The sequence below is a fragment of the Lates calcarifer genome, linkage group LG16_LG22 (assembly GCF_001640805.2).
Source record: "Lates calcarifer isolate ASB-BC8 linkage group LG16_LG22, TLL_Latcal_v3, whole genome shotgun sequence".
In the NCBI taxonomy this organism is placed as follows: domain Eukaryota; kingdom Metazoa; phylum Chordata; class Actinopteri; family Centropomidae; genus Lates; species Lates calcarifer.
This window is the reverse complement of record NC_066848.1, coordinates 16,056,629-16,082,257: the sequence shown is the minus strand read 5'-3', so window position 1 is coordinate 16,082,257 and position 25,629 is coordinate 16,056,629. Positions and strand designations below refer to the sequence as shown.

Sequence of the window (25,629 nt, the reverse complement as noted above, 5' to 3'; positions counted from 1 at the left end):
CAGTAACCAGCAGGCCACTGATGTTATCCTTCCCATTGATTTCCTCTGCGGCCCTAAGTACTGACGGCTTCAGCTTAAGATAGCATGGGACCATAAAAGGCAGATTGACCAAACACAACATCATATGATTATATGAAATATTGATAAGAGTGGTCTGCTCTCCCATCAGGCCTTATGGACAAATGGACAACTGACCAGCCCTGGCTGGACAGCTGCTTGTATAATGAGCTGAGGAGCATAAGAGCAAACAAAGTGGAAAATGCAACTTAGTCTTAAGGCTGAAGGCTTGTCTGGTGCAGATTTTATTTTCCTCTTTTTCCCCTTTAAATTTATTTTAGATAATAATTCATTTTTATCTAAGTGCTGTGCACACTGGACTAAGAGCCAGCGTGGGCTGACAAGGCTCCATTCTTATACCATAATACTGTTGTTATTCTGTCACACTGCAGTTTATGCTTTCCCTGATTCTACAGTTTGTTAAAAGAAAATGTTTTACTTATGAAATATACAGTATAGTAGGTCTCAAAAGACTATTTCACTGTAAACGCTATATCTCTATATACAGTTGACTGGTGGATTTACTTGCCAGGTTAACTTGATTTTTTTTTCTTAGTGGCCTTAATTTGGTTAAATAAATAACTGTATTCTAGATGGAGCCAAAATTCTTTTTACATTCTAAATTAATACATCATCAGATTGCATTGCTTTCTCCAAGCAGTTGAACTTGTTCTTCTGCCACACACACATGCAAGCTGCAACAGAACTGGTTGACACTGCTCATGTTTTGGACAGCTGGATGAGGGAGATGAGAGATACTCGGGTCTGTAATTATCGGAGGAAAATTTCATAGATTTGGGTTGTGATCAAAGGAGCCGGCGTGCACGTGAAAATGTGTGCATGTACAAACGCACACATATACTGTGAAGTAGTGGACCCTGTATTTTGTCCAAAGCTCTTTTTAATATTTTTCTTCAGTTAAGAGACACTGATATACATGATTCAACAAAGATGTCTTATCAAAGATGTTTATCTTGATTTATGCTACGAAGACTATAAAATCTGAGTAATGAAAGATAAAGTTATCTGTCTAAGCAATGTTATGTCTGTCAAAGAGATTATCACAGCTGTTATCTACAGTTTATCAGAAGCTACAGTGGTTGTGCAAAATATGCAGCACTGTTTTAGGGTGAGTGTCACATATTTGCAGGATGTCAGCTCTTCATTAATAAATTAAATGGCAGTAATTTCAGATTGATAACATTATGTTGAAAAATGTTCAGATTAATTTTGAATAGCTTTCCAGGACATGAAAAGGACCATGTCAGTCAGTCTTAAGTTCAAGTAAAAACAGCTACATTTTACTTCTTTGACATCAACAACAAAGCCTGTTTTAACATCCCAAAGAATGTGATTCATTAGCTGCACACATATTTCAAACAACAGATATGGGGAAAAGCAGTTTTTAACAAGCCTTTAGTTGTTGAGGGGAATAAGTGTAAGCAGTCTTCCATCAGCTGCACACATTCCTCTGATGAGACGATAGCGGCTAAGACGTTTATGCAAAGTTGCAACCTCACGCTTTCAACTTTCCCAGTCACACGGACGACAACTTTGATACCATATTAGATGTGAAGCAACAAACTTGATACGGGTATTTACCAACAAAGCCTTATTCGCACTTTTGGGTGGTGTAGGGTAAGAGGATTAGTTTTCTTTTTTCTCTTTTTGCTGTCAGGGTTTAGACAAACTACAACTTTTGAATTTAATTATTGTGTCGTCGTCTTAAACAGGAATTTGACTTCATGTTATATGGCCTGAATACCACAAATATTGTAATAGTTAAACCTACACACACACACACACTCACTCATATACATACACATGAGTATCAATATCTATATATCTATCTATCTATTATATAGATTTACACACATATATATGTTGTGGCTTCAAGTTGCTTAAGTAATAGAGAAATACTTGACACCTTTATGAAATTTAGGAACAGAGAAATTTCTAACTTATATTACTTATTACTGATGGCATTTTTTCCCCTGCAATATTAAATTTCACAGGTATTCTATTCATTTTTAAGCCCTCTATTTGATTTCTGATCCTCATGGAAGTCATTTTCCAGTACAATACCACAATTCGGGGTAGAAAATATGATCTGAATTTTAGTGTTTAATATATTTAATATTTATCAAAGGTTTAATAAAGCAAGTTAAACTAAATTTAAGAGATTCAAAAAAAGTATTATCCTTCTCATAGTTGCCCCTTTAAAAAAGTTTTTGGTCTTCATCTTCCATTTAGCTCCAGTCTCTAACATTCAGAAACTCTTGGATGCCCATAAACAAAACGGAGGGGAGACAAAGATGGACGTGGATGAAGATGAAGAGAAACAGGAGGGAGGAGGAGGAGGAGAAGAAGGCTGGGGTGGGGGAGGAAGGGAAGGAGGGAGGCGGCTGTGGCAGATTTTTTACCTGAAGGCAAAAGCAGGCAGAGGAACCCTTAGGTTCAGCAGGGAACAGTCGTGCCCGCCCCAGTTCCAGGAAGGCCCTCTCCGCTGTGATCCATTATTCAGCAATGAGCACAATTAGCCTCTGTCAAGCTATTTTTACACGCTCCGATAAGATAGATTCAATGTACAAAAGAATGTGCAACGTCTCCCCCTTGCTCCCCCTCCCGCACATCACCACTTATTTATTTATTTGGCACGTTAATGCGTTGGAATGGTATCGATGTAGCTTTTATCCTTTCACTTATTCATCAGGGCTTTGAGAGAGTTTGTTTAGAGCTGTTTAGTGAGGCATCATCGTCAAAGCTAGAGGGATGAGATACGTTAAGTTGACTCATCTATCTCGCTGTTATGATATGTGGGCAATGTTTCTGTGTTTGAATGCAGATGGCTGGCATTCGAAAATGAATTGATCTCAAGGACCTTAACGAGCACTTAGCATTAAAGGCAGAACGTTAATACTTAGCCACACTAAGTGCAGGTGCCCACTTACAGAAGAGGCTGACTTAAGTTGGGTTTGTTTTTTGAGTATTTAGGATGGCCTTTTGGCAGAGCGTTGACCAGGAGAACAGTTCTTGCTTCGTGGTTTGTGATGCCTTGTTGATGATTTCACTCTGGCTAATTAGAATTGGATTATCTGCTTAGCTTAGCTTATTTTAGCTTATCTTAGCATAAAGAATGAAAATGGGGGGAAACCGCTAGCATGGTTATGTCAATTGGTTTTAAAGTCCACCTACCAGCACCTCTGAAGCTCACTAACTAACGTGCTATGTTTTGCTGGTTTAATCCTTACAAAATCTGGAGCATAAAAACATCAATTTGTCCTTTTACAGGACAGTGATGAACTAGCCCCTTCTCCCAGAAAGCAAATAAGCATATTTCCAAAAATGAAAAATGCCTACTTGCTCAACTATTCCTTTAAATTTTGTCCTGCAACACTGTGTAAAATATGTTCAGGAAATAGAGCATTTCTTCAGATAAAGTGATTCCTAGTCAATGCAAAGATAATCTCTCTCCTAAGCATTACTTAAGTAGTATAGATTGCTCTGCTGTGTCATTATGTATGAGACTGTATTGTAACAGAGAATAAGGCTGAAGAGCAGAAAGTGCCTGAGCTCTCTCCACATTTCAGAGCTTTATGCGCATAATTTCCAGACCTATATGTTCAATCTAATTCTGTCTAAATTGGCTCACCTGCTATTTTATAGGGAAAGGGAAATAGTTTGGCTGCAATACTCTTTTAGTAAATGACACAGGCTCCTCTGTCTTATGTTTTCCCTCATTTCCCCCAATTTACTTCATCACTTCTTCTGAAAACTTTGTATTTGGTCACGGATTTGGGCCTCAGGCAGTTTCTCCTTTCTTTCTTGAAGTGAGATGAGAATTTTCTTTGCTCTTGTCACACACTCCCGTTTTTATCAGAACATCATTTTATCTTAATAAACGTTAATTTGATGAGATAGCAGTTTGGAAGCTCCTCTATCTCTGATCTGCTTTGATATCTTGGATGTCTTGAAATAGACTTCCTGCACATTACATTGACTGTACAAGAAAGCTCTTTTGTAATTTCCTGGATGGAGAGGAGTGGTTTCAATTAAATGACACCGTCAGATGTACAGGTAAGGAACTCAAACCAGGGTCTTGAGTGAGGAAATCCAAACAGACCTGGACTAAATCACTCTTACTTTCTAGGGAAATGAGGCTTGAGTGGCTCAAACCATTGAATTATTAGAGCTCAGAGTTTTTCCTGTGGGTTACTAAAAATCCACCCTGTCTTAGAAAATTCAGGTCTGTTTCCATGTACCCACATTTTTCCTTTGCCAATGCAAATGAGCCTTATACAGGCTCGTATGTCAAATGCTGATTATTATTGCTATGCACGAATGCATGTGATATACATTCCATCATGTGAGATTGATACCCACGACCCAGCTTGTGAAGCCAGCGTCCAGTGCAGCGCTACTTTCAAGATGAAAAGATTGCCTGGTCTGTGCGCTACTAGTGATCTTTTAAGATCACATGCAGTCCTATTAGCATGAAACTAAATTCGTAACATGATTAGCTCGCATTAACATGAGGTATCCCTTAACAAGGTTGTTAGCACATCCCAAACGCGTGCTTTGACCCCTCGTTGCAGGTGCTGTCATTGCACCATATCAGGCAGGTAATTAGGCTACTTAAATGTGTGTGTGTGTGTGTGTGTGCATGTGTGTGTGTGGAGGTGGTGTTAGTGGGGTTCATTAGCCCACCCTCCCACTTACCCAATCCCAGTTTATCTTTACAAGACCTCCCTCCCCTTTCATTCTTTGCCTCCTCTCTCTTATCTCCAGCAGCGTTCCCCCTGACCTCCTTCAGCCCTCTTATTCCCCCCAGTGGTAGGGTGGGTGGGGTTAGGGGGTGTGAGTGGAGGTGGACGGGTGCATCCATTGGGGGTGGCTGATCAAAGCCCCGGGGATCCCCAGGGAGGACATTTTCAGAGGCAGGAGGGAATTTAAACAGCGGTCTAAGCCAGGAAACCAGAGCTGAGGTGAGAGGCGAGGGGGGTTATTGTGGCTGTTTCCAACCCAGGAGAGAGCAGCCCAGTCTTTAATCCCCCTAATGAGGGAGGGGATCTCACCAAGGCTGCTTTCACCTGTAAAGGGTCCTAATGTGGTTTGCATGGTGATAACCCATGAAAGCTATTGGTTTTTTAAAAAGGGAATAAGAAGGGTGAGATGTGAGAAATCTCTGGATTTGTAAGAGCAGCGTGAAGTGTATTGAGGATGACAGAAGCATCAGAAACAACAAAGTGGTCTCATGAGGCTAACAATATCCTGTGTGTGTGTGCAGCAGTGTGTGTTGACGTATGTGTGCCTGTCTTATGAACTGAGCTTCTTTTTGAAAGTGTTAGTGCACGTTGCAGGCCACGGTGCAGCTTTCTGTGTACGCCTGTACAGTGTGCATGTGTGTGTGTATTCTGGCCTGTTGTGCATCTGTGTGTCTGTCCGTGTGTGTTCCGTCACGTCAGAGACATGACAGGCGCGAACGCTGATTCAGTCTGGCGGTGGTGGCGTCTGAAAGCACCAGGGAACCTACCGGGAGCAAATGATATTCATTGGTCTTAAACGCTCGGGTTGGCCGGCCGGCCTTGTTGCAACCGCCGGTGTCATGTTACATTATGACCTGAAGATGACGGGGGACGACACTGCTCCAAAGAGAAGAGAGAGAGAGGAGGCGGAGGAGGAGGAGGAGGAGGAGATGCAGGCAGGGAGGGATGAGGAGTGGCGGCTGCTCAGCTGAGGTCATTTAAAGCCATAATCCACAGTTTGGTGTGCCATGTGCATTTTAAGTGGACTGACAGATGCTTGTTTTCTTGAGTATAACTTCTGCAAACATTTATATTTTGCATTTTTTTATGTTGTAGTGTTTTATTTATTAGTTATGCTTAGTTATGTTTATCTTCCACATTTACTATAATCTTGCTTGCATCCTTTTTTGTTGTATACAGTTTATTCTCTGTGTGATATTATCGATAAAAGTTATTAGGAGGTGTATTTTAATTTATAGCATAGGAACATTACAATGTAAACAATGCTATTATGGACAATTATGGACCATTAAACATAAATAAAGCCAGTGTGGGGAAAAGGTTTGTCAACAGGGGGTGCTACACAGCAGTTCAGTGAACTGCTGCTTCAGCCTTTGAGAAAATTGCAGCAAGTATTTTACTAGTTATTTAACATATGGAAGCATTTTATGTTTAGTCTTTTTTTAGATTGTCTTTGTATCTGTTGTGTGTGGCTTTTTTCACGGGTGTGTCCCTCCCTTTCTCCTGCTCTCCTTCTGTGTGTGTTCGTAACCGAGCCAAAACATGGTTTTGAGGTCAGTTTGAAGTGTCTGGTATCTTCTGCATCTCTTTCAGAGACCTAACCTTGGCTTTTATGCAGGAAGATGAAACAGATTACATTTTGAGATTACCCATTTATTAGTCCGTTGACAGCAGGGTGTGTGCAGTGTCAACAAAGACACTGCCAACGTCGGTTTGAAAGGACTCAATCTTAGAGTTCCAGTGTTATTTCTGTAATGTGAATATGAGCATCTCTCTCTCCTGCAGCCGCTTACAAGAGAAGACACAGTTGTAATGCCACTGGGCATAATTTCTGTAGCTGCTGCACAGAGACTAAACTTTTGGACCCAGAGGGTGTTCGAGTTTTTATACCTTAATGAGATTCTTTAATAGTAGTGATGAAGTAGAATAATTGTTCTTAGAAAATCCCCCTAGTTTTAGTTCAGGTTCTAAGTTGCTTCCTCGTGTACTGTACATGCTGCTTTTACGTTTTGAGGGGATATTTGTGGATCAGGGCGACAGCGCAAGGAAAAGAAAAAAAAAATCAAATATGAGTGAGTGTAATTGTTGAAACAAAAAGAGGAGAACTACACGGCTTGGTTGGAAACAAAACAAAAAAGTGTCTGTGCCAAAGAAGAGAAATCTTTATGAAGACAAAACAATGGTGTCAAGCTAAAACAAAGGCAGTGTTTATCGGTCTGTGGCACTGAATGGCAGAGGTTTGATTGTGTACGCAGGGGAGGGGGAACAGCTGTGTGGCTTTATAAAGACGAGACACTGAGATCCTCCATTGTCAGTCCATACCTTGGGCATGGATCAGTTTTGACAAAGCGCCATTATTCGCCATCACCTTGCTTGTGTGGTCAGATAATGAGGATGTTTTCACAGGAAAACAGAGAAACAGACAGAGAGTCATCAAATAAAACAATGTCATTGTGGAGCCAGTGTTTGGAGTTGCTGTTGTAGGAAGGCAGAATGAATGGATTTGTCTCCGCATTTTGCGTGGTGATACAGTTTTTCTGTGGGTTGTTTGTGCCTCTGCCAATGTTGACAGGCTCAGTTTCATTCCCGGCCTTGGCTCGACTTTCTGCCAGAGCTTCTGCTGGAGTCTATTAAAGTGCTGCACTGCAGGACCTATCGCCCGCGACCATTAGTTGTACGGATCCAGACATCTCGGGACTCGGTGGTATATTAAAAAACGAGTGGAATTTCTGGGAGTACTGTATCAAGAAAATAAAAGTTTTAATCTACGCAGAAGAAAAATTGACTCCAGCCTTAAAATGTTTTGTGAGTAGATAATGGAGGAGATAATTCAGTTTTTATAGCTTTACTGGACAACTCTTAATGTTTGCAGCTCCAAATGGCAATAAGAGAGAGTTTGAAAAACATCCCAGAAATCCTGTAATGTGTTCCCCGGCCTGCACACAACAACACTCACTGATGCCAAAGTAAAACAAAGTGAGGAGAGAGGCAAAGATCTGGTAGATATGTTTAGCTGTTTGTAGACAAGATGCTACTTTTAAATCGTTATTTGCTTTAAAGTGATTTGATTTAATCTGTGGGATCACTTTAGGATCTAGGCTTATGATGATGAGGGATTATACACAAAATTATATTTAGTTAGCTCTAAACGCTTCCATTTTAACTCCTCATTTTGGAGTGATATTCTTTATGCACTTGGTTTCACATACTTTTCCATAGTTCTCCATTTCTCTTTCATTGCTCCACTCCTGGCAGATTTGACCTCTGCCTTGACCTCCAAATCAGTCAGGTGGATGAGCTAGCTCTACAGCTAGCACCCCAGTATCCCTCTCACACAGTCTGTGCACGTCTAGCGCTAGCCGTTAACCCGAGCATCTCCTCGGCACTGCAGCTGCGCCAACATCTGTGCTCTGTGTCTTCTTCGTCCGCCCCATTCCCTCCAATAACCTGCCATCCCTCTGATGGGTATGAATAAAGGAGGGAACAATCTGGATACTCTGTTGCACAACATGCCGGTGGGACTGAACACATATCAATAATAAATTGACCAGGATTCACCTTCTCCTTAGCTTTTTTTGTATCGTTGATCAGATACTCTTTTTGAATGTGGAGATTAACAATGTGATGTGATCCTCCATAGAGAGTGCTGAATTATGTTTTGTTTGTAGCTTTAATGTTGCTAAGCTAGGGAGTCTTTTCAAGTCCATTTAGCATGAGACTTTCAGTTAGTCAGCTCTACCTGCCATGGAGGAGATGTCAAGGAAAAAAACTTGAGCAAATGAATTCATAGCGTCTTCCCTCATGCTTTCTGCAGAAATGAACCTTTGTCAAGCAGGCAGAAATGACAGCTGTCACAGGTACAAATGAACAAAGGAAGTAATCTTTTAATCAGAGTCATCCTACATTCAGGACAGTATTATATACAGTAAATAAATCGTTTCAAGCCTTTTTTTTAACTGTGCAAACTCAGATAAATCATCTGAAGTTACTTGATTGTAAAATGGTCTTACAAGACCTCTGCAGCCTGATCAAACCTGTTTGCCATGCCAGGTTTTGACAAGGAAGAATAATACATGGAATAAGTTATATATATATTTTTTAAAACTGTCTATAGGGAGTCCAAAAATGTTGTAGAGGTGCACTGCTAAATTTGTTGGAGTAGTCTTTAAAGGAAAAGTGCTGAAACAGTGGGAGAGTCCTTAAACAGGAGCAGTTCTTCTGGATTGTTTTTCATAGTTTTCACTCCTCCACGAGCAACCACTGCTGGCAGAGTTTCACCACAGTTGAACTGACATTGCTACACCACCATTGTGATGAGAATTGACAGGTATATATTTTTAAAAAAAAATCTATTCTCAAAATGCCCCCCTGTTCTGTAATTGTTGGTTTGTTAATGTAGGTTTTCTGTGATCAGTTCAGTGCTAACCAAGCTACTGTCTGAAATTACCCCCATTTCCTTTACTTTGTTGCTGTATTAGCCATTTTATTTGAGTGTCTTGATGTCAGTGATGACACAACATCTTCTGCTCACAATAGAGTAAACTTCTGCATGTTTATTTTATAGGGAGTAGAAAACATCCATTATAGTAATGGTGTGATGATAATGCATTGGTATTCTCTTTACTTTTTACTCATGTACTGTATTGATTAATTACTGTATTATAAATCTACCTCATTTCTGTCTTTCTATTTTTTCGGAGTCCACTACTCTTGTTTTTGTGTAAGTCAATGCCCTTTGGCACATGTCTCTGGAGTCTAATCATTTCCTGATTTGCTGAATTTCCTGTATTTGAGTTCTATAAGTTTCTCTGTGAAAGGTCCATCGCTGCTTTCTGTCTTTATGGCAAGTGTGTGTAGCTCGCTGTATAGCTGTGTACATACAAACATAGTGAGGTCAGAAGAGCAAGAGATGCAAACTGTCACATTTTTGCAAGAGAGAAAGTTAACTCTAGAGTGAAGATTCTTCCTTGTGCTTTCCTAGTTTATAAGTGAGTATATGGGGTAGCTGTTTAAATGACCCTGTTGAGACAACAATTTTATGGGACTACAAAATTCAGATTATTGCCAATTAAGAGAAGTTTTTCCACTGTATAAATAGCAGAGAGCTATTCTTACTAAGTTCAGGTATACATGTGGGTAAGCACAGGAATTATTTAACAGCATAATGATGAATGAGCTGCTGTTAAATCCTGTTTGGAAATCTATTATTTGTTTGTTAGGGGCCAAGAGAAACACAGCCTTAGACTGTATGATACTGCACTTGGTATGGTTACATGCTGAAAAATCCCTTCCAGTTGCATCTTGGCACTGCACAAATTGGCATGTAGGCGGGACCATGTTAATATGGTGTGAGACTGCTAATGGCTTTATGATTGGATAATTAGAGGAAGGTGGGTAATTAGGAGAGTAGTCTGTGCTTGGCTTCCCTGTTGGAGCGAGTAGGAACAGGAAGACTCCCTGCTGGCTGTTGAAGGGTGTTTATGTGTGTGAGCGGGTAAGTGTGTGTTTTTGGATGTCATTGCTACCGGCTAATAGTATAAATCCTCTCTGTGCCAGTTTAAGATTCCAGACTTTTAAATAGGGTAGTGGTGAGTTGAAGAAAACTAGAGGCTGTGGCTCATACTGGATGTGTAGCAAATGTTATGTGATGCAGAAGCCTTGAAGGAGTTAATGTACCACTGGAAAACATAATGTTCACACTGCATATGCAAATTTAGTTCATATACAAGGCAAAATTTCTGTTTTTTAGTTTCAGTTTTTGCATTGATACAAGCCACTGCTTTTACCATTTAATCTCATTTTACATGTATTTATTTTTTCATACATATTTATTTTATTTATTTCCAGAAATTTGAGGAGTTTTGAGACGAGCTGAGTAGTGTTGCACATAAAGTGGATTTTATTATTTGCATTTTCAATAAAACCAAACCATGGGGATAGATAAACAAGAGAGAAAGCAAAAGATAAAATAGGAAACACAAAACATTTAAAACACATAAATATGAATTACATTCACTATTTAACGGTCAGATGTTGTCCTTGTGGTGCCAAAAACATGTTCAGTGAAGCATGCTTTGCTAGATAATAAAACAAAGACATGATGACATCACCCAAATCAAGAACCACTTTTCAGACTAAAATGATCTCATAGCATAGGCCGCTTCTCCTGATGAGAGTCTGAGTCAGGAAATCCTGCTCATTTCCTACTACATTTTCACTCCTTTTGGTTGCCCTCAGTTCACTGGTCCACCCTGCTGCTTTAAGAGTGTGTTTTTAATCCTTGAGAAAATGACTGTGACACTAACAACTTCTCCCTCCACCCATCCACCATCTCCAGACATCATTAAAGCTAGGCTATAGCCTCAGGCTGCACATGAACCCCTTCTTCAAACTGTACACTTTATCCATAATTCAACTATCTTCCCTGAATTATTCAAGCAAATAGTGGGGAAAATAATGGAGTTCAGTGAATCTTACTTACACATAAAACTATTCTAATGTTGATTTGAATTTTTGAGGCTTTCTGATGCGGTGTGGGAGGGGGCTTAAGTAGCGCATGTGGCCTCCTGTACCTGATCAGTGCTGATCATGGGTGTGGGAAGATGGGAAGTTGGCTCATAAACACATTAGCATGGCTGTGGGTGATAAATAAATACATTCTGAAATATACACATATATGCATGAGCATGAATGTATACACTTTTTACACATCCAAGAACACACATGGGTTTAAAAACAAACAATTGATATCAAAATAAAAAATTGCTATGTGCTGTTTGGAGCAGTTAAGATCACCATTTCAAAATCCTGTTTTTCTGACTGAATATATAGTCTGTGATTGTTCTTACCCTAGAAAATGGAAAAGAAAAACATTATTATCAATATATGTTGTCCAAGAAAAAGTTCTCTTCCCTCCCTGTCCTATAAATGCTGACAAAACAAGTTTCTATCTAAATATTCACTGCATGTGGTGATATGTGGCGTGACATGGTAGGGCTCCCTTGCACTCTCCCCCGTATAACCCCCCCGCACATGTTAAAGGGGACAGGAGGGTAAATGTAGCAATGTCCCCTACTTGATACCCTATCAGAAAAAGGCTGAATTAACATTAGTTGCTTACTTACTTGCCTTGGTGTTAAATCATTTACTCCCTTTGGAGTGGGTAAGGCCATGCAACTTTTATCGCGGGAAAAGAATCAGAATTCCCCGGATAGGAGAAGGGTGGCTCATGCATAAATAAAGCATACAGTACATGTTAGCACTATAACCTTGCTCAGGGGTTTCGCTGGAAGCACAGAGCGCATTACTGAGAGGTTTTATACAGTATCATATAGGGGCTGTAAGCCCCATGCTTTATAACAGGGGCCTTTGGAGGAGTGGGGCTGAAGTGGAGGGGAATGCATCTGAGGCAAACTCAGGAACTTGGGAGGACACACCAGGAAAATGTCCTTGGGTCATACACACCAACGCACTTCTGCCTATTCCCACTTGTGTTTACACTCACTCACTGTGTTGACTTGCCTTTGAGAACACACGTAATGTACACACACTGACACACAATGTAGCCTTCCCATACAACTGAAGGCATCTGGTATCATTTGGTTTCAGCACTTACCCCCTTTAGCTTTGGCACTGCTGGGATAAACTGAAGTCCCTTCTAAAAATGATGCTTATGTTTTATGCTAATGAGCTACAATCACTTACCAGGTGGCTACTTTACAACCCTGCATCCTAAAAATAATGTTCTTATACAACTAATATCCCAATATATTTTGTAGGAAAATGTCATGCTGCCTAGATTATGTATTTAATTAGCATAAGGAGGAAATGTTTATATTAAATTTTATCTCCAAACTGTTCACTGCCAACTCCAAATGACTCAGAAACATTTCCCGTCAATTTCATTTGTTTTTCTTCAGCATTCACTCATGGCAACTAAAGTATGATTCATATTGTTATGGTCATGTTAAGGCAATTTATCCCACTTGGTTTAGGTTGGAGAGAGCTTCTGGTCTATTGAAAAAATCAATGCCGATTTGAAGCATGAGAAGAGATGTGTTGTCACCACAATCTTTAACTAACTTTAAGTTTATGTTGTGAAGCAATTAAGTTTCTGTTTACACTCAGTGTCACTCACCAATACACTATATGTATCCAGTAAATGTTGGTGCATTGCTGTTTCTTTTCACGTTACTGCCACCTGTAGATCAGTGGAATAGAGTGATAGAGTTAGTAGGAACTTGTACCCATGCATGTGCATAAGAACAAATAAGACCGTAATTACTTTTCCACCAAAATATCTTTGGTAAAACAAATTAGAAAAACATTTACAGTATATAGGCACATTTCGTAGTAAATAGAGTTGGCCATTTGTTATTGTCATGACATCAAGTTATTTTGAGGGTCATCTTAGCTGCTGCCAATGCTACCACTATCTATGGCAACACACTCACCACTGTTTAGTTTTAGAGACACTTAAGTATGGAAAACTGAACATGGCTAGCATGATTAAAATAAAATAAACTCACAAAATAAATGATCAGATTTGGTTCCACACCAGTTCAAATATTTCAGTTTTTGTGGGGATATTTATGAGCAAGGGATGAGCTCTGCCTTTTTTTGTGATTTTTACTATTTAACCCAATCTCTCTCTCCCTGGGTGTATCTATATGGATGTATAGGAGGAGCGAGAAACGAGGGACAGGGTCACAGGAGGAATGGAGTGATGTATGTGGGAGGAGTGAGGGATAGAACGACTGGGGTGTAAAGAGCAGCGGAGAAAAGGGAGCAAAAGATCACAGGAAGGTGGAGAGGAATGAGGCCCAGACGTGAGAACTAATTTGACACATTTGCCCAGAATTCCAGCACCGTCTGCCACTATCAACACATTTACCCTCTTTGTCTTGTTATCGAGGGAGATGAGGCCTCTGAGGTCTAGCATAGGTCTGGCAGATCAAAGAAGGTGCTTTTCCAATAGAGGTAGTCATCCAAATGCACAATCTCTCTGTCTCCCTATTCATATGAAGGAGAAAGAGAGATAAGGCTAAAGAAAAGTGAGACTGACAGTCATTTTCCTGTACTGGGTAGGGGGTAAGATGTGAGTCCATTGTATTTCACCATATTGGAAGCATATGAGGTTTTGCTGTCTGTTTAGATCACACCGTGTCTTTATATCTTTTTTCCCCCTTCTTCCCTGTCTGAATGCCTGTATTTTACAGTCTTCAAATAACTTCCAAACTTAATTTAAATGATGCATAATGGCTTTCTTTCATTATGCTTCTATTATTATCACATTTAGATTCAGTTTTAAAGTAGAGTTCAGTAATCATGAAGTCCATTTAGAGGTACTCTTAAGAAAGATAATGACTGATAAATGGTCAACACACACTGACTTCTGTCTGATCAGAATCCAGATGTGGGCATGTTTTTGGTTGAAAGCATTCAGCTTTTTTCTTTGGGTCAAGTGTTTCCTTGTACCTGGCATTATCCCACTCGTACAGGTACAGGTACCAACATTTGCCATACACTCTGAAGAGCTGTCTACTTTAAAAAGACATCTAGGTGACAAGTATTCACACAGCAGATGGTGAATTCATTCACTTTGTTTTGGCACTTGTACATTTTGCTTTTGTGTGAGGCTTGAATTATGCTCGTGCAAAGATAAATGTGAGCTTGGTCTGCTGATTTACACGGAGGATGTCATGGATAACTGTGGGTTACAGTGACTCGGAGAAGAGCCAATGTGGATGCCTTGTCCTGTTAATTACTTGTCATGCAGTGGTGGGTTTGAAGCGGAACAGAAAAAAACCCTAGAATCCCAACAAGTAAAAGTGAAACAATCACCTAAGTGTCTCATGATGAACCCTGTGTGTGGAGAAGGATGTTTCAGCCTTTAGCTGTTTTCATGCTGCTCTCTTAGCTATAGCTAAGCTCACTGTGGTCAATCAAAATGAGGGAAACACCTATAATGGATGTTCAACAGGACACAAATGGAACTATAGAGCTCATTGTAAAGAAAGCCAAAATCCAAAATTCACAAGCACTGTTAGATATCAGACTGCACAACACCAGTCTGACCCAACAATAAACCTGCACTCTGGACTCCATCTCTGGTCACTTCTTTTTTTGCACATACTTTTTATCTACCTCACTGATTGTCACCTTTTTCTCTAATGCAAACTCCCCATTTAGGTTTTATGCTGCTTTTTTATCCTTCTGTGCCTCTTTTATATTATATTTTTAAAAATGTTTTTCTATTCTTCACCCTTGTTTGTTCTCACTGCTGCTGTAACAAGTGAATTTCCCACAAGTGGGATTCAAATCTTTGTTGAGGTGTTTCAGACTGGACCAGCAGAGCGACCTCGCCATTCGTGGAGCCGCTAGCGTGGCTAAAAATGACACCAGGCTAACGTGGATATTTCACTGTGACACTATTAAGAAATTTAAACACTGCACAGTATCACCCAGTCCAGAAATATCTGAGGTGCAAGTGAATTCCATGACTGATTGCATCCAGACTAAAACTGGGGGGGTGGTGGGCTTTGTCGCTCCAGCTACATGTTCTCACTAGCCGAGCCTTCTATTAGCAACCTTTGTCTCCCCTAATGAGATATTCACAGTGAAATGTTAATTACTAAACACAGGACAGAGTGGCTTCCAGTACTGACCCCATTCTGATTGATCTTAATAACAATTACTGTAGTTCTCTGCAAAACTAGGTTAGAAGAAAATGAGGTTGTACAGAGACAAGCAACTCAACTATTGAAACAAAGGAAAACCCATTGTTCAAGTCTGTGAAATGAGTCACTATCAAGCTTGTTTCTAAACTTGGAGTTAATACCTGTAACTAAATCATAACAATACAGCGATCATGAATAGACAGGTGGTGCTATTTTGCCATGGTGTCAGGTATAAACTGTGTGATGATTATTTATACAAGCTTGACAAGATTCTGTTGTTGATGTAATTTCCTGAGTAGATGCATAAACCTATTAACATTCTTGTATGTGTGAGAGAGACAGAGATAGAGAATGTGTGTTTGCGTACAGTATGTGTAGGTCTCAGTAAGTGTGCTTTTGTGTTTACTAGCAGCGTAAGATCGACGGCTGTTTGCTCCTCTTAGTATGGCTCTAAATCCACACATATCTGCATGAATCCGGCCCTGTGTTGCTTCTTAATGGCAAAGACCTTCTCTGTTGGCTCAGCTATGAATAACAGTAATTGTTCGACCCACTCCCCGTATATTCTCTTTGTGCCCCTGCCAGCTGGCATCTGGTGCCCACCAAGAATAATATTCACCCTCCGCCCCTGCCATCATATCCCCTCCCTACACACACTCTCTCCTCCTCTCTCACACACACACACACACACACACACGGTACTATTTCTGAGTCACATGATTACCCAGCTGTTTTCACAATCCCTCAGTCACCATGTAAACTTAGAAGACAACATCCAAATACACAAATATACAAAGATATTCACACACTTACATGTAATATAATTCATGCACACCCATGCATACATTCACACACATACACAACAATGTAACACAATACATATACTTGAACATCTACACTCACACACTAATTTGTGCAGCCACAGACAACTTTTACACAGCTCACTCATGCATGCAGACACAGACATACACACAGAGCTCCATTTCTGTCCCTCTCAAACCCCCAGTTCAACGTTTTCTAAATGATCTCATCAGATTAGCCCCAGATTGCTACCTATTACAGCCTCGCTACTTATTTAGCAATTTAGCTAGGGGTAAAATTGCCCCTGCTTGATGGCTAATTTTCAGAGGTGACATTTTGCCACATTGGGCTGCAGCGCTGAGGGGCCTGTTGTTAGATAGACAGGGGGTCCAGTTGTAGAAGAGCCATTAGGGCTAATTGATCCCCTCTGACTTGATTTACTGACAGGAGTCTTCACATTGTAACAAGTGCGGACAGAGAAGTCCAGAAGGTGAGGGAGCTGAATGGTGGTGCTGTAGTTTCTGAGACCAAAACTGTTTTCAGGCTCTGCGGTTTCAGGCTTAATGTGTCTCACCCTTGTCTTGGTCATGTGATATGGGTACTGTTATGGCCACAGGTCTAAACATTTTCCCCTTGTGCTTTCTTAATCAGAGCAACAGCATAAGTAGCAGTAAGTGCTACTATATATTTTTCAGCTTAACCCTATCTAAGACACAAGTGACATTTTATGGCTGTATTGGCTGCATTTGTGTAGCACTTGATTCCGAAACACTTTGGCTCTCATTCACCCATTCACATACACACACATACACCAGTGGCAATAAAGGACACTTGGACAGGAGGTGCTGGGGATTGGACCACCAACCTTGTGGTTGGTGGACAACCCACTCTACTGCAGGGGAACAGGGAAACAAACAGGGAACAAAAATGGCAAATTCAAATGTCTATTGGAAAAATACACCTAAATACACAACTAAAACTAATGCAACCTTATACAGCAATCCCACAATAAATATTAACTTCCTGAACATTACAGTGTTCAGTTTTTGGTGTAATTGTTTTAGAGAGGTGTAGATTCAACTTTATCATTTTGGTCATTTTGAAGGCTATAGCCAACTTTATTGCATTATGCTGACGGGTGTTTGTGTTATTTTGGGAGTAGAATTAATGACAGCAATGCCTCTCAATATAATTTTTACTGGCCTGAACAGCTAGTGCCCAAAATCTTTAACTTCTATCCGTGACGGTAGTTAAAGTGGTAGCACCAACAGTGCCAGTTTTAGTGGTTTGATTCGTCTGCAGCTACCCTCACTGTAGAATATATTTACCCTTGATACTGTAAGGTGCATGGGCTAATGGCATCTGCTGCACCAAATGGGATATGTTATGCTTATGTGAAAGTGCATCAATAATCCCTGGTGAGTTATGAACTGACCATGATTATAGCCCTGCGACTGCAGGAAATCCGTTTGAAGCTGTAAAATATAAAACCATGACATTATAAATATGCAGGCCATTAAAAACAGCCAGCTGACATTGCCAAAAATAACCCTGACACACTGTCCAAGGCAGAAATATGGATTATCGCCTCATGCAATACAATTCTCTTTATATCTTTCATGATCTGGAAAACTCCCTCTGCTCTCATTTATAATGAATGCAGAAACCTTATGTACAATATGTTTTATGCTTTCCTGATGAAGTCCATGGAGGGTGGCTTTATTGTGATGTGGTGTGTTGGTGTGTGTGTGTTTGTCCCCATTGCCTTTGAGATCCTTTGTCAGTGGATATTATATTTATATTTATACAGCAGATTAGCCTGAAAAAATGTTATCATGCATCTGGGACTAGTATTGTCTCATTGTCCATATTGACACAACATGGGACATCATAGAACTGAATGTCAGTCATTTAAATCCTGTTTGAATCACCCATAATTCTTATTACTGATGTAAAAATTGAAAATCCTGTGCAAGTTATAATGTTCTTACAGAAAATATCTTGTTGTCCTGTCTTCATCCATAAAATTTGTGGGCAGCAGTGGAACCTATAAAGATCATATAAAAGTGCGTTTTAGCACTGATGTCCAGTTTTTATCTGTCAGATCAGATTGTTACAAATCTGTAACCCAAGAAATTGTTCTTTATCTGAATATTTCTTCTCAGCAAGTGCAGGCACCTTTGTAGCTGCTCTGTAGCTTTTGATTGCAATCAAATGATCTTCCTCATCAGATGGAGCTTCCCAGTTGAAATTGTAGATGTTCAAATTTCCATTTTTAAAGAGTAACTAAACACCAGCCTGAAAAGTAGATTTTTTTTTTTTGCTGTCCCAGGATTTCAGATCTTTTTCACTTCTGATCACACCTGGATGTGCACCTGTAACCACACCCAACAGTGATGTCATAGTGTCCTGGCATACACTTCTACATCACTGCAGCAAGATGAATATTTAAGCCGCTGGTGGTCAGATAACCCAAGATTGCCTGGGGTTGTTAAGTCTTTCTCATCCAAATTGGCTCACAGATTAAGACTGAAAGCTCATTCTTGGCCTTGGAAACAGTGCCTTATTAAACAATCTCACCACAAGGTCTTTTAAAGACATTTTTAGCATTAAAAAATATCCACCAAATCCTTGCGCCATCAGTTGATAACCAGCAAATTTAATCAGGCATTGTAAATGAGCTTCACGGATTGCAGAGGTTGGAGGGTAATTCCTTAATTATCGGAGGTCCTACTACTTATCCCTTGCGAATCAAACTAAAGACAATGAAAAACAGAGATAGTAGTATCCTTTTTGCACACTGATTAGCTGCACTGAGGCATCAGCAGAAGCAAAATAGCAGCATTATGGCCCTAATGATCACCAATTTGAGGACCCCTAAGGACCCCAGCTGTGTCCAGGGCCAGACGTATTGGCCCATGATGAGCTAAACCAAGCCTATTTACCCATGCTCTTTCTCCCCAGCCTGTAACAGCCAGCCGCACACAAACACATATGCATAATGGAGAAATAATGGAATCTTCTAATAATTTGTTTGGGCCAGGGAGGAAAGCAGAGGGACGGAGAGTCGGAGGCTGGCTTTCTAAATGACATGCCCCTGTGGCCTAACACGATTAGAATTTAAACTATGAGACCGCCGAGCCCTTCTCCGGGGGTCGAGATGAAATATTGAGATTGCCGCCATGGCTTTTGCTCTCTTCCCAGCTTCCCGCGACATTCCCTCACTCTGACACTTGTCTGCCAATCAAAGTGACGGACAGCTAACACGGGCAGAACAAAGACGAGGTCCGCTGAGCCAGTTTGTTTTAGTCGGTTTGGTGGTGAAGGAGGTTGAGTGACACCTCGACGCTTGGAGACACACTGCTCTACCGAAGTGATGTCCTGCAGTTTATTTAGTGGTAAAATCATGTGGTGGAAATGTTGTCAGACTCAGTTCATGTGTAGGAGCTGCTGGCAACCACATTTACTACCAGAGAGCAGCAGAAATATTTATTCTATTCTGTTCTAGTCTATTCTATTTCAACAACTAAGATCTGCTCAACATATAAAGTCTTATATCTGTTCTATTAATTTTTGTTCTATTATGTCTTAGTACAACCACTGGTCAAACTGTGTCTGGTCAAACTGATGTGTAAAAAAAAGGAGGATGAAATGTGTTGGTGGTTGGAATTTCTCTCTCTCTTTTTCTATCACTCTGTCTCTATGTCTCTCTCTCTCTCTCTCTCTCTCTCTCTTGCTCCATCTCTCAGTGTTGGGCACAGAGGCAGAAGCTCATGATTATTTGAATATTTTCTTCCTCATGAATAATAAAAAAATATTGCTTGTTGGACGAGGCTGTGTGTCTGTGTGTGTGTGTGTGTGTGAGAGAGAGAGTGAGTGAGAGTGTGTGTTTGCATGTGACTACGTTGAGTGTTTGTGTGCATACCTGTGCTTAAACATGAACTAGGAACCAGGGCTGTGCGTTTGTACATGCATATTGATCTCTCCATCCTTTCTCGTGTGTATTTATTTTGAGCACATGTATAAGTTTTATTGTATATGCATGTGTGTGAGTGTGTGGAGGTTAAAAGGTTGCCAGTCTCCATCCTCCAGGGTTTCAGGCTGCCAGTGAACATATGTTTGTCTCTGTGATCTCTTGGCCCACCAGCCATGCAGGCTCACAGTGTGTGTCCCCTCAGACTCTGCCACTGCCAGGAGAGCAAACATGTTGATGTGAAGTCTGAGTGAAGACGAGGAGCTGGAGCAACAACTTAAAGGATAGATGTTTGAGGTTTAAAGCCCCAATCCGCTGTTGCTGTACAACACCCTCTTCACCCACAAATGGTGGATTGCCTTAAAATTGTGGTCCATGTAGTTGAGTGTGTATGATCCAGATTTGATCATGGATCATGTGGGGTCTAGCACATGGACTGCAATTGGAATATAGACCACATGGAATCTGATGGTTAAACAGAAAAGCTGTTTTACACTATTTGTGGATCTGAAACCTGGCTGTCTAACATGTGGCCTACTTTCAAGTATGCTTATCCTTTCAGAGTATTTCACATTTTGGAAATAAGTTGAATTTGAGAGGTAAAGCTGATTTATCTGATTTTTCTTGTTGTTACAGTTACCGTAGTAGTCGGACTTAAAGATTCAGCTGCCTTATATACTGTATAACATGGTGTCTTTAACTCAACTGTGGCATCTGTTAATAGGCCCAAACAGTGAAGCCATTATCACCTACCATTTCCTTGTCACAGTTAACTAGATTTTCTTATTTGTATTTTTATCTTAAGAAATCTGCGCTAGTGAGTTTTTGTGATTGAATTGACAGAAAGCTGAGCTTTTATTTATTTATTTAACTTCTATTTTACTTATTTATCCTCTGAAATTTCTACTGACTTGTTGAATAAGTTTTAGATGTTACCCACACCATATCATATGTAGTTTCAGTGGAGATATGACAAATGGGAATATTGCAGTACAGTTAGGGTTAGGGATCAAAGAGATGCCACATATTGCTATATTAAACTTTATCAACTGAAGCTACTCAAATCAATATGTTTGTATTAATAATCTTTGAAATGGCTATAGGAAATATAACTAAGAAACAACCCACAGAGAATTATTACACATCTCTATAGTTTACCTCAGCTCTATGGGAAGTTTAACCTCTTTGTTTTGGTCTGTTTGGCCCTCAGCGTAACTGTTTGGGTTCACTCCCATGGTTTGACTTGATTTCCAGCATTAGCAGGCAGTGAAGTAGAGCTCGGTAAAGTAGCTCTGGTAGACAGACTGTGGACTACCTCCCAGCACCAAATAGCATAGAGACACAAACAGAGACTAGCTGGTGAACATTTTAGCAGCTAAAGAGCCTGATAGCTCCCTCAGGAGTAGGTGAAGACCAAAACAGAGCTAAAAGGAAAGTGAATATGTTGGGGTCACTATTTGCCTTGTGTGTTGAAGTGTAGAGGAGAGATGAACTGTGTCTGATGTCCCAAAGTTGTATATTGTAGCTTTAATAGTAAAAATTGGGAAGTGCCAAGATGATTGGTGTTGTGTTTGAACCACTGAAAGTTCTTGAATAATTGTTAAGTCACATTACACTTGCCACTGTAGCCACAAGGTGATAATCATCATAAGTATTGGGATTTTACATGTTGGCAGATTTTCTTTGACAGACTAACTGCTGGTTTTTCTGACCGTCACACTGATCACATTACTCTGTAAAAATAAGAGGAAGACTAACTGCTAAGAGCTGATTCTTACTCTTACACAAGGCCTGATAGGTCTGTGGTCGTAGGTATCATTTACAGTTATTTTAATTTGGACAGTAATACTTCAACAAGGCTCACTGGGAAAGAAATGATTTTATACCCTTTGTGTGTATTTTGCCACAAGAGGGGGCTAGGATAGTTGCAGTTGTCCATGAATTCCTGAAACGTGGACAAAAAAACAACTCCAAACCTGCTTTAAAAAGAAAATAAAACCCCAGAGATATCCTGAACTTTAGCTCAAGTGATTATTTTCTTTTCAGTGTGACTCAGTTTTGCAAGAAGTTTATTTTTCAGTTTTGAAGTGTTTAATCATTGTAGTTACTGTGTTTGAGTTTACTGGTCTCATAGGAACTCTGATGTGAGTCAGATAAAAGTTTTCTTCTCTCCAGAACTCCAAACTGAGGCACTCGCCCACTTCAGAGATCTGTTTTGATAGAGACATCCAGCCCGCTTTCAGTGAAAGTCATGTCACATTTGTGCTAACTTGGCCTCAACACGGTCAGAAAAAATGGAGAGCTAGAGGAAGAGAGAGGAAAGGAGGAAAAAGAACGAGGGATGGCCAGAGGACAAGAAAAGGAAAGAGTTGGTTCTTATTCATCTGATTCTAATTTGGATGTAAATTGCAGGCTGATGTCACGGCGGAGCGGCATGTTGCTGGGTAATCACAGAGGAATCCAGGAGAATGAAGCCAGAAAAAAAAATACTGCTAGACAGGTGCACAACAGAGCGGCTCAATAGAGATGTCATTTTATCTGCTCTATCTATCTCGCACACGACGAAACATGGATGGCGGTGCACACGGCGGCGTTAATACACGCTGTCATACAGCACAGGCCTCAAGTCCAATCTGAAACTCAGGCATTGAGGCCAGAGCAGCTGTTACTGCCAACAGCTAACTCTTTTCTTTCTTCTTCTTCCTTCCCCTCTCTCTTGTACACACTCCCATACAAATGCATCCCCACCCTCATTCTCATTCTACTCTTTCACTTGTTTCTTTTTCTCCCTGCTCTGTTCCCTTGTTTTCTTCAGTCCTGCGCTGCACTGCCATCCCTTCCACCCACATCGGCCCATTTCTGGGCGGCGTGCCACCGCCGTGGCCATCACATCTGCTGATGATAAGTTTAATTTCACTCAATTGCCGTTCATTAACGAATAATGATCCGCAGCCCGTTTATTTGCAGTACCAAGGCAAAAATTTGACATCTAATTGTTTACCTCCTGTAAGTCAGCGTGATGTTGCGTTCCCGCCGACACAATCAGACACACACACACACACACACACACACACATTCCTCCTTAGCCGTGTCCCCATCTGATGATGTCAGAGGTGGATTGTGGGTTTTTTGGTTGGGGGCAGTGTATGGCTAAGTGACTGCGAGAGCCCCCAGTAATCCCTCTGTTCAGGATGGGGCCCGCTGGGGCCCAATGAAAGATGTAATAGGATCCCTCTGTAGGACTGCTTCCCCTGCAGGGTTAGAGATTAACACTAGTGTCATATTCGGCTCTGTCTGCCAGAGCTGGACCTCTCTGTCACACTCCCTAACAAGCCTGAACATTTCACAGGCCTGAGACCAAATATCTATGTAGATTACAAGGATGTTTGTACAGCATTATAATTTTCTTTTGTTAAAATTTCTAGGGACGAGGATTTTTTTCCCACAGAAGAACATGGTCTTGTGTACCACTTTATATAGTAGTTGGAAAAACATAGATTCTAAATATATGATGTGAAATTCTTTATACTGTCTATTTAGAGTGGCTGTAACTGGCATAAATATAAATGTCAGTATCCTAACAGATGTACTGAAATATGCAGAGTTGGGGCTTTTAACTGTATTTCATGTATTGATATAAGCAAGCAGCCAAAATAGCAATCGTCATAACCCAAGGCTTCCCTCCTGTGTCTTACTTATTTTTCCAGGTCTGCCTTCTCTGCCAGAGAGCAAAGGGCCTACGGCATCATTTCCTTCAGGCTGATGACGTCTGTGGAAAAACAGAACAACAGGAGAAGAAAAGTCGCCGGTTGACGGCAGCTGATGCTGTGTCAAACCCCGGAGAGAAACGGTGAGTTTCCTCCAACGTTTCGTCACAAGGCTGAATACACAGGACGGATTAGTGTAACGTTTAAGGTGTCAGTCAGCCAGTGTTTGTGTGAGGGCCTGCCGTTCCATATTTTAGATGCCACTTGCTTGAGTGAATAAAAACACACACACACACACACACACACACACACAGTGGCAGGCATGAAGAGAAATAAAAAAATAAGGAGATACAAGGCTGCCAACACTCGCTGCCAGCAGCTCTGGAGCCACAAAGACAGCCAGCTTTGACCAGTTTCAGTGGCAGCAGCAACAGTGAGAGGGAGAACTGTGGCTTCTGAGTAGAAACCCAGTCTGCTGCAGCTTGGCAGACCCCCGGACCTTTACAGTGTGAGTGAGTGTGTGCTTGCTTGTGTGTGTGCGTGGAGTCGCCAATGCTGGAGAGGCTTCAGAGAAAAGAAGAAGTGTGTGTGTGTGTGTGTGTGTGTGTGTGTGTGTGTGTGTGTGTGTGTCAGTGCATGGCCACAGTAGTCTGGCAAACCAAACTTGCATACGTGCACATAGGGACTTAGTGGTGGGAAAACTCCTCTAACACGTGTGCATGCACGCACACACACACACACTCACACAGGCATGTACACCCAGTCAGGAGTCAGCTGTCTACCCCTGCTTCTCAGCTCATTAAACCAAATCCCAGGGACTGGACTGAAGAATTTAAATGAGAACCCCCCCCCCCCCTTCTCTTTGAAGTTTTGTGCCTTTCAGTTCACCATAGCTGCACCTCTAGCCTCTAACAGGTACAACACGCCCACTTTGTCGATGCTCTGTGCCCCTTCATTCGCTACCGTGTGGCTTCTATCGTACCTTTTGGATGTCACAGCGGCAGCTCAAGCCAGTGTGATTGGCAACACCGATGGCTTGCTTTTGCCTGGGCTCTGACCTTGAGGGAGGGGGAACTTAGTTTAAAACCCTGAAATCGTATATGTGTAAATCCGACAAAAATCCCCACCCCGCCTAACACTCCCATCCAGCCTACGTTTGTCTGTGCCTTGTAGCTCCAGGTCCCCACGGAAACTGGATAACAGCAGTGTTTAGAGGAGCTAGGGATTCATTTGGGATAACAGGGCTTGCCTGATGGGCCGAGGGACTGTCCATGCTCCCTTGCAACAGTAACCAGAGATAGAGGGGAAAAAGAGAGAGCAGATTAGAGACTTTCAATGGAGGATCTTGAGGTAACTGTTTTGGTGAAGAGGCTGATCCTCTTATTTACCTCATTGCCACTCTTGGGTTAAAACACACAGCTGCACTGCTTGGTTTTGTGTGTGTGTGAGTGAATTTCATGATTCCATGGTAACAGAAACCTGTTCAGACCTCTTTGTCCAAGATCAGAAGTTAATGGTAGTCAACAATTAACTTTTTGTTTGTTTTACTTAAGTGATACTGCTGTGTGGCTTATGTTAAAGAGAAGATGAGGAAATAGGTCAAATGTGTGTATCTGTGGGTTTTCGACTTCCTTGAAGTTTTTAAT

The 25,629-nt window shown here is 41.0% G+C and overlaps 1 long non-coding RNA gene across 1 annotated transcript in view; it reads left to right on the top strand.

Annotated features, from left to right (window-relative positions):
* The window catches only part of LOC127143437 (uncharacterized), a 97,841-nt gene extending 73,721 nt beyond the window's left edge, over positions 1-24,120 (top strand). The window contains exon 4 of the long non-coding RNA XR_007814843.1: positions 23,984-24,120. This is a non-coding gene — a long non-coding RNA (uncharacterized LOC127143437). The remainder of the gene's footprint in view (positions 1-23,983) is intronic.
* The last annotated feature ends 1,509 nt before the right edge of the window (positions 24,121-25,629 follow it).